Consider the following 9563-nt stretch of genomic DNA (forward strand, 5'->3'; position numbering starts at 1 on the left):
CCAACCCACTTCTCTTTGGGTCATCTTTGAGATTTCAAAAAGTGTTTGCACCATGGCTATCATATTATTCCCATTTTTGTTCTTGCCTAGAACCTTTGATTTCCTTTGATGCCAAGTGGTAGTGGGAAAGATTTTCTACTACGATAATGCTAGGCAACCCTCCATCACAAATTTCATTGATAGTGGATAGAGGAAGTGGTATTGTGTGGACACAATGCACTTCATGTGATCTTTGTTACACACAAGCCTTGCCTCTTTACAATCCCATGCACTCTACAACTTATGGTAATATTTCTTACCAAGACTCGCTTTGTGGCTCCTTAAATTCATTGGGTTGGGTTGTGAATAGCTCATGCCTAGAAGTTGTGGCTATTCGATTTAATATGGGGATACATAATTTTTCAATGGGAATCTTGGCTTTGACATGTTAAACCAAATTAGGCACTGCATTGTCTTTGGTTGTGGCAAAACAAATTGCAAGCCTTGGTAAATATGAAGGCTCTAGTGGAATCCTTGTGCTATATAGGTTAGAAACGTCCTTAATCTCACATCTTGGAGTTTTTGAATTTTCATATTGCATGTCCATCACTGGAATTTCTTTCCTTAATCTTGGTTTAGTCCATGGCAATAGTGACAATATCTCCAACCCCCTTTTCATTGGTCCTTCTCCAAATTTCTACTATTTTGGGCTTATGAACATGAGCATTGGAAATACACGAGGCAGTACCTTTGACATCCAAAATGGCACAAGGAGTGGTATTATTATTCACTAAGGCACATATGCCACTATTGTGCCTCAAGTGGGATTGTGGCTGACACGGATATCCCTCAGCATGTGATTGCCAAGGATTGCGATGTCACCTTCATCTTGCACTTGTTGCACAGGCTGGCTAAGGAGAAGATATGTTGATTCGGAGCTGACGATCTACCCAGCTAATGAATCACTGAACCCTGCTACTCTCGCTCTTGGCTGTGTCGTATGATCGTCTGCAGTAGGCCATACCACGTGATAGACTCTCGAACAGGATGGCATGGAGAGGCTTCATGCATGCGTAGTCCACGGGCGGGGGTAATTGACAAAATATGAAGAGGGGAGAGGAGAAGAGTGGAGATGAGGAGAGAGGGCATAGCTAGAGAGCACACCACAAATGACTAACTGTACACTAGATTTAGTTGAAAAAATAGAATATATACAAACCCATTTAGGGTTAGGGTTAGGGGATCTAATTATTTCCTCTATAGCACTCTATAACGTTAGTGCTATGCACATGTGATCACGTGATGGTGCTATGCACACATGATCACATGATGTTGAGCGTGAACTCTCAACACCTTCCCTCAAGATCAACATCATGAAGTAGGCCTTCCCTCAAGATGATGATTTTGGGGAATCGAAGAAGGACTGAGCATTACATTCCATCACACCCCTTTAATGGGAATGTCCTTCCTTTGCGTCAAACTAAGAGCTAGTCGGTGTTTCTCGAATAGCTCTTTACCGAGTGGTTTGGTAAAGATGTTTGCAACATTTTCTTTGCTATCACAATGCTGCAGTGTGATGTCACCAAGTAACACTCTTTCTCTGATGAAGTGCTCTCTGACATCAATGTGCTTTGTCCTGAAGTGATATAGTGGATTCTTGGCCAATGCTTGAGCCGATTGATTATCACATTATATTGTTGTTGGATTAGACTCATCAAAGTAATCCACAGTCTTCTAAGCCATATAGCCTCACATGCACTTGTAGTGAGTGCTCTATATTTTGCTTCAGTCGAAGACAAAGAAACAGTTGGTGGTTTGTTTGTGATAACCATGATATAGCACCTTGACCAAGGAAAAATGCATATCCCTATGTCGATCTCCTGGTCTCATGATCTCCGGCATAGTCATTGTCACAGTATCCATGCAACCGTGGATGACTTCCTCTGTATTCAATCCCAAACTATCTTGTACCTCTTATGTATCTCAAGACTCTTTTGGCTGCATTCCAGTGAGACTATTTTGGATTTGCCATAAACTGTGCTAGTGAGCTTACTACATAGCAAATATCTGGCCATGTGATTGTCAGATATATAAGAGATCCGATGAGCTGCCTGTAGTATCTGTCATTGATTGTAGGCTTTTTTGAATCTTTAGTTTCAAACTCTATTCCATGGGAGTGGCTGCAATCTTGCAATCTGCCATATGAAACTTCTTCAGGAGACTGTCAACATACTTGAGCTGACTCATGAATGTGCTATCTGAATCTCTCCAGAACTCAATTCCAAGAGAATAGTACATAAGTCCAAGATCTTTCATGTCGAACTCTGCATATAAGTCTTGTTTTAGTTTTTTGATGAAGCTATCCTTGCTTCCTGTCACAATCAGATCATCTACATACAAAAGTGCAATAGCAATGTCTTCCTCTTGAACTTTATAGTAGAGAGTATGATTTGCATTGGACTTCATGTATCCCAAATCCACAAAACACTTGTCAATTCTGCTGTACCAACTTCTGGGTGCTTGCTTTAAGTCGTAGAGACTTTTCTTGAGATGGCAAACCTTATTCTCCTTTCCTGGTTCAACATAACCTGCTGGTTGTTGCATGTAGACTTCCTCGTCTAGATAACCATTGAGAAATGCATTCTTGACATCGAGCTGATACACATTCCATTTCTTGAGTGTCACTAGTGATATCAAGAACCGTATGGAATCCATATTTGCTACTGGAGCATAAGTCTCATCATATTCTTGACCATATTGTTGTGCAAATCCTTTTGCAACTAATCTGGCTTTGTATCTTTGAATACTGCGATCTGGATTGTACTTCACTTTGTATACCCATTTGTTTGCCATGGCCTTCTTTCCTGGTGGAAGGTCGCATAATTCTCAAGTATTATTCTTATACAAAGCATCCATTTCTTCGCTAGTGGAGCTTGTGCTGAAGTGGCAGAGATGACATCAGTAGATGACATGGCACTAATGACATGTCCGTGATGACATGGCACAGATGACATGGACTACTAGCATGGCTGATGATGTGGCCTATTGACATAGCCTTTTGAGCTGGCACGGGTGATGTGGTAGCCTCACGGGGCTACTGACGTGTCAAATAAGGTGACGTGGCAAGTGCAGGAGGCTGCTGACATGGCAAGCTAAGCAGGACGATGACGTGGTAGATAAGGTATGCCACGTGGTAGATTGTGAACCAAACCAATGTGTGGTGACATTGAGGGTAGAGTAGGTGATAAGGCCACATGTCAGAAGGAGGGCAACCGAAATCTAGGGAAGATTTTGATGGAATTTCTAGAGATTCCGTTCGCTTGCGGATTTCTGTCATTGAGGTTCTATTGCGTGCAAGCAGGAGGCAGCCGTGAGCTTGTGAGGCGCTTCGTCTGCTTGTTGGAGATGGCGCTACGTTGGAAGTTGCCTTGTAGGAGAGCTATTCATTGCTAGAGGCCACCCGGGCGTTGATGAGAGTGGCAGCTGGTGGAGCAGCAGGTCACGGGCGTTGAAGTGAGTATGTTGCACCTTTGTTGTCGGCCGTCGTGAAGGAGAGCGCTGGGTTGCTTAGGTGGGAGTCGTGCTGTAAGGCATGTAGTTGTGGCTGCTCAGAGGCTGGGTAGGCTTATGTCTCTTGTGTCGCTGCTTGTAGTAGAAGGAGGTGTGTAGAGCAGTGTAGTTGAGCGCATGCTGACCGTCGGCCAGCTTGGTGGTCTTGTAGGTCATTTTGGAGTGATGAATGTCCATCGGTGGTTGGTAGGTCGAAGCATGTTGCTCCTCTTCCATTGAGACTGCTTTGAATTATTTTGTGGTCATCAGCATTGGGCTTGAAAGAGCTGCGCTATCCCTCGCAAGCGCTTGTTGGAGACATGTAGCATTGGAAAGGTGCAGCTGTTACATAGAAGAGCTCTTGTGAAGGACCTTGGAGGTTATCGATTATGAGGAGTTGTGGAGCTTCATTGTAGGGATGTTGATGCAGGGCCATGGCAGAGTTACAGCCCCTGGCTGTAGATACTTAGGAGCATGTTGGCCTTAGAGCTTGCAGGTCGTTCACTGAGACTATGCAGCCGGTCGATGCCTTACACGGAAGGTGTTGTAGAAGCGTGTAGAGGTTAGCTTTGGAGTTGAGGCTATATGGAGCTTAGTTGATGCTGAAGCCTTAGCTTTGGAGTGTAGATTCTATAAACTTTTAGTCTCCTTGGCTTGCAAGATAGAAGAAACTATGGGGCTCTCCCTCTCCCTCAAAGCTCACTAAAAAACTCAGTCTCTCCTTATCTCTCTCACAAGCACAATGGATGGAAAATCTCTCTCTCTCTCACAATGGAAGTCCTCACAAAGAACTCAAGCAATGAATGTAAAACTCTATCTCTTTCAATAGATCTCTCACAAACTATCGAAAGAGATGAATGGAAATCCTATGGACGGAAAAATTTCCAATGAACGGAAATTCTCTACAGAAGTGAACTCTCACAAGAACACTCGAGAACTCTCAATCTCACAATCTCTCTCACAAGGATCTCAATGCGTCAGTGGAAGGCAAGGGAGCTCTGATACCATGACAAAATATGAAGAGTGGAGATGAGGAGAGAGGGCACACCTAGAGAGCACACCACAAATGACTAACTGTACACTAGGTTTAGTTGAAAAAATAGAATATATACAAACCATTTAGGGTTAGGGTTAGGGGATCTAACCCTTTCCTTTATAGCACTCTATAAGGTTAGTGTTGTGCACATATGATCACGTGATGGTGCTATGCACACATGATCACATGATGTTGAGCGTGAACTCTCAATAGTAATGAGGTGAACAGTCCGAGCTATAAGGTGGGTAAGCATGCTTTTAGAAAGCCCACCCTTCTGTTTTGGAGGGGATGGTGCTTTTCTTAGTCGCCAGGTCCCCCCCAAAATAGATTTTGGCTCCTGCCTACTACGCACCTCTCCGCACTCCCCTTTTGCATGCAATCACGATCTCATGCAAAGAGCCTGTACACAGGATCTCTTAGTTCTGCCTCAACTCTATGCTTGCTTAGCAGCTCCTTTCGCACCTCTCCACCCGGGCCTACACCTCTCTCTCTCTCATAGACCTTCACATCTCACAGCGAATTCACCCTTGTCTCACTCTTTTTTTCCTTCCATCCCACTCCAAATAACCAACAACCCTTAAATGATGAACCAACTAGCACTTGCAGAGCATGAACATGAATTTCGAATTTAAGGCATACCTGGAGAAAATCATGTCCAAATTTACTCCTAACAGCGATTCCTACCTCAGGAGTTGGCTCTGATACCAACTAACACAACCCCAGCACTCCTAAAATCTCTGATCTACAAGTAAACATAAGATTACACCAAATTTGAGGAATCTAAGCAAGCTTCTCACCACCCAACCATGACACCTATGGTATGTGATCCCAAATCGGGAGATGTTCCCTCCGAGCCACGAGTTGAACTACTAGGAGGCTACTGGCATGAACTCCCAACTAGATCTTGACCAGCCTGGTGTCCCATACCACCAGGTGGCACCTAGAGGCCTTGGATTTGCTGCTGGGCCTTGGGCTACGCTAAGATGTAGGCGCACGTCCATGACTCAATCCAGGATTAGACCTAGCACCTAACGAGACTTGCTCCCATCGGCCCTTAATATAGACTCGGGCCCAATGCACCAAAAATAGTGAAGACCTCTAACTGGTTCGTAACCTTGCCACTCAACCCGAGAACCAAGCTTGCCTAGAAGCCCTAAGCCTCTCAAGGATACCTGAGCTAGTCTTGTATACCCAGTACACAAGACTAGCTCCCCAGGCTACCTGAGCTAGTCTTGTGTACCCAGATACCAATCCGTACACATGACATGCCTCATCACTCTTTTTGCTTCTAACTCTCCAATCACCTTGCGTAAACTCTATCCTTTCCCATCTGGTATAAGACATCTCCCAATAATGTGTAAGCTTTGGCTTTCACTTGTTGCAACCTTTGCTACTCATAGCTTGGCATATCTCTAGGGGGTTTTCCTTATTTTAGATAGCTATATAGATCCTACAAATCCTCGAAACCTGATTCCAAAATCAGCACATTAGTGTTACATGGACTACCACTTGGGCTTGTGCATCAACCCTTGCATTTTGCTCTCTTGTAGCATGTTGGAAGGAATTCATTTTCAAGTTTCAACAGTTCACATAAATTTTTTGCCTCCTCTTGTGAAGGTTTAAGTGCCTTATTACACGCATACCAAACCCCTAGCATGTGATATATCACCAATAGAGAATCCCCACAAACATTGAGTCCACAAATGCCCATCTCTTAATTGCGTCTAAGACCATATAATAGGGCTGTGTATTCAGGTTGATTATTCAAAATCATAGGGCTGGGTATTCAGCTTGATTATATGGATTTAAAATGACTAATGGATTATCATCTTTAGAAAGAATAAGTGGATTATCGCCTTTAATGAAACAGACATTCAGGTGTGACACAAAAAGTTTGTCTTAATTACTAAGATGACCAAAGGATTCATCTGCAATAAAAGGTACTCCAACATTTGAAACAAGAGGTACGTACAACTTGAAAACGGTGGAAGAATTAAGGAGATCCAATCTTTTTTTGATTTTTAAAATTTCAGTTCCCATAGCTATGACAAAGAAAATATAAAAGCCAGGAATCTTTTTAGAGATTTTCTTTGGGCGGGAGTGTCCTCATTGCAAGAGTGTTTCATATCTTGTACTTAGGTAGCAATATTACATTTTCTTGAACAGCTGCAGTTCGGGGATTCAAGACCTTTAAATACACAGATAGCTCCAAAGGCCTCCAAATTTCTAAACCTGAGTATTTCATTGATCGTTGCCACCAAGAAAAGTGGCACAGCTCAGGTTTGATACCACTGAACTAGAACCAAACCTTATAAACAGCCTTTAACCCTAATTTAGAGCGACTCAGAGGCTCTGGGGAGTAAAAATAAGAAGCTAGTTTTCAAGGGAGTAAGCCCTATATAAACATCTTTGCTATCACGAAATAAGTTTTTGAACATAGAAATATGATTTATATAAAAACTAGACTTGCGTCGGTAGAAGGCAACCTTTCCATCATAGAGCACAAAACTACTAACTCGAAATTGAACCTAAATCCTACTATTTTATCAATTGTTTAAAGGAAAAAAGTAAATGAGTAAAGTAGTGGACATGAGATGTGACACATGGTCTGTTAGGACCCAATCCTCCCTGCAGATATCAGGGGTGATAATTTTATTATTGATTTTGTGATGTCCATATTTTGAAAGCTGAAGTTCAACAAATAATTACCACACATAGTGTGGGCGGGGAGGCGGCGCACTTCCTTTCCCAAAGAGTTATAATCCGAGGGAATGGGCCCTTCCCTGGGAGCTGAGATAATGACAAGAATATTAGCATCAATGATAAGTCTTGCAAATGGATAAGAAACTAGCATATTACCTGAATGTCAATAGTCGCAATCGTAGTCGAACGCCGAGAGACAATATCCCAAAAACTTGTCAATGTGAGCCTTAGAGGATTTGTGTGTGTCCTTGATCGAGATGATTCTAAGATTCTCAAATCATTTAGTAGACTCTGGACAACACAAAAAGCCAACTATCATTAAAGGAAGCCCGAAGTAGAGTACATAATGTTCTCATTCTCCACTTAGCTAGCGTTATGTGCCTCTCCAACCTCAGGAAAATGGGAGTTTGAACATTGTAGTAAGTAGAGTAGAGCATAAGGTCATCATGAGGCTCTCCAAAGCCTTCACATGCCAAGGCTATGCCATGCTGGGCTTCATCTGTTCAAGGCCCTTCCTACGCTTATGTGCTAGCACCTGAATGTCAATAGCCATAATCATAGCTGAATGTCGGTAAAATCACAACGAGAGATTGCTAATACTTTCTTAGCTCTAGCTTTTGATGCAAACAAACTAGAACCATCAAGGTGACTCAGAATGTTCCCTCGTTTTGAGAACATGCATCAAAAGAGAGCAATGTTGTGAGAATCTGGATTGAGCAAGTATATATCTAGGGCAAAAAAAGCAATTAAAAATATTTCTATAATATAATTAGTATAACCACACATAGTGTGGGCGGGCACGCAGTGTGCTTCCTTTCCCAAAGAGTTATAACCTGAGGGAATGGGCCCTTCCTCGTGCATCAAGGTTGCCAAGCATTGAGAAGATTAGCATTGAGTAGCATCATGATTAAGTCTCGTGTATGGATAAGATAGTGACATATTACCTAAATTCCAATTGTCATATTTGTATTGTAACTTGAGAAACCTCCCAACGCGCTTCTTTTCACATAGTTATAATTTGAGAGAATGGGGCTTTTCTCGTGTGTCTAGATTGAGAGCATCAAGTATATCATAATTAAGTCTCATGAATGGATAAGGTGGTGACATATTACATGAATGCCAATAGTCGTATTTGTATTGTAGCTTGAGAAATCAATATCTTGCATGCAACAGTCACGTAGATCTCTTTCATTTTCTGCAAACATAAAAAATTGAAAGCATACTAAACATGCCATCATTATTCTTGAACATGCCAGCTTTTATCACTTATACGGATGATATTTACAAAAACCGACATAAATATGCAAACTGCTCGTGGTCCACTCTAACTCACCTGACTAACCACCCAAGAGATCTACCCCTACAGAAAAGAACTTAGATCATTTAGGTAGATGGTCATCAGAGTATCACAAACTTTCCCATATCAGTCATCAAACTCTTGGTCATTCCCACAATTTTCCCTAAAATGATACACCCACACACCAGCTGAATACAAGTTGTTCATTTTAGTATTAAATTGAACTTGCTCATTACAAAAGGTCCTTTGGGAGCTTACCCTTCTTCTTTACCCTTATATGCAACCCTTATAAAAATGGACTTCGAAGGACCATGAAGGGTTCAAATTTGAGTTTCCATGGGTACCTTTCGAATTTGAGGCCTGCATGAGTGATAAGATTGGCACCTTGCTCTATTAACATGTGGTTGCGATTTTTGTTATCCGGTCCTTGCACGCTGGTTACAGGGAAAAATATGGCAAAGTAGTAATGGTCCAAAAATCCATTAATATCTCATTGTTGGCCAAGAAGAACGGCAAAGCAATCGCCTTCAGCAAGCATAATGTAATCTTGATTCTTCCTGATAAAAAGACTTGGCAAAATTTACCACTGCCACAAGAGTTCCGGCTGCATCTGAGTTCTCGAACTCTAATGAAAGAGATGTCGCTCAGAGCTGCTCCTTTTCCCATTTTCCCTTGGTCCCCATATTGGACTGGTCCACAACTTCGTCTTTCATATCACAGATGATATGCCCAGCCTTTAATTTTTCACCTTCAGTCCAAACCCACGTTCACTTCCCGTATCAAGGGACGTGCCACCAAATTGTGCGTATACCCAGTTCACCTTCATCTGCATCTCCACCTCCATCCTCACAACTTCAAAAATTCTGCTCCAAATGATGTGACATCAGCGTCTCGCTACTCTGTCGCACCGTCGAATCCAAATAACGCAATGCAATTGGCTACATAGCGTCACAGGGCTGCCGTTTGGAGACTTGTTAGGTGTTTTTATAGCTATGGGCA

This window comes from Dipteris shenzhenensis, chromosome 18 (genome assembly GCF_047967505.1).
Source record: "Dipteris shenzhenensis isolate YYH24624 ecotype China chromosome 18, Dip_SZ_1.0, whole genome shotgun sequence".
Classification (NCBI taxonomy): Eukaryota; Viridiplantae; Streptophyta; class Polypodiopsida; order Gleicheniales; family Dipteridaceae; genus Dipteris; species Dipteris shenzhenensis.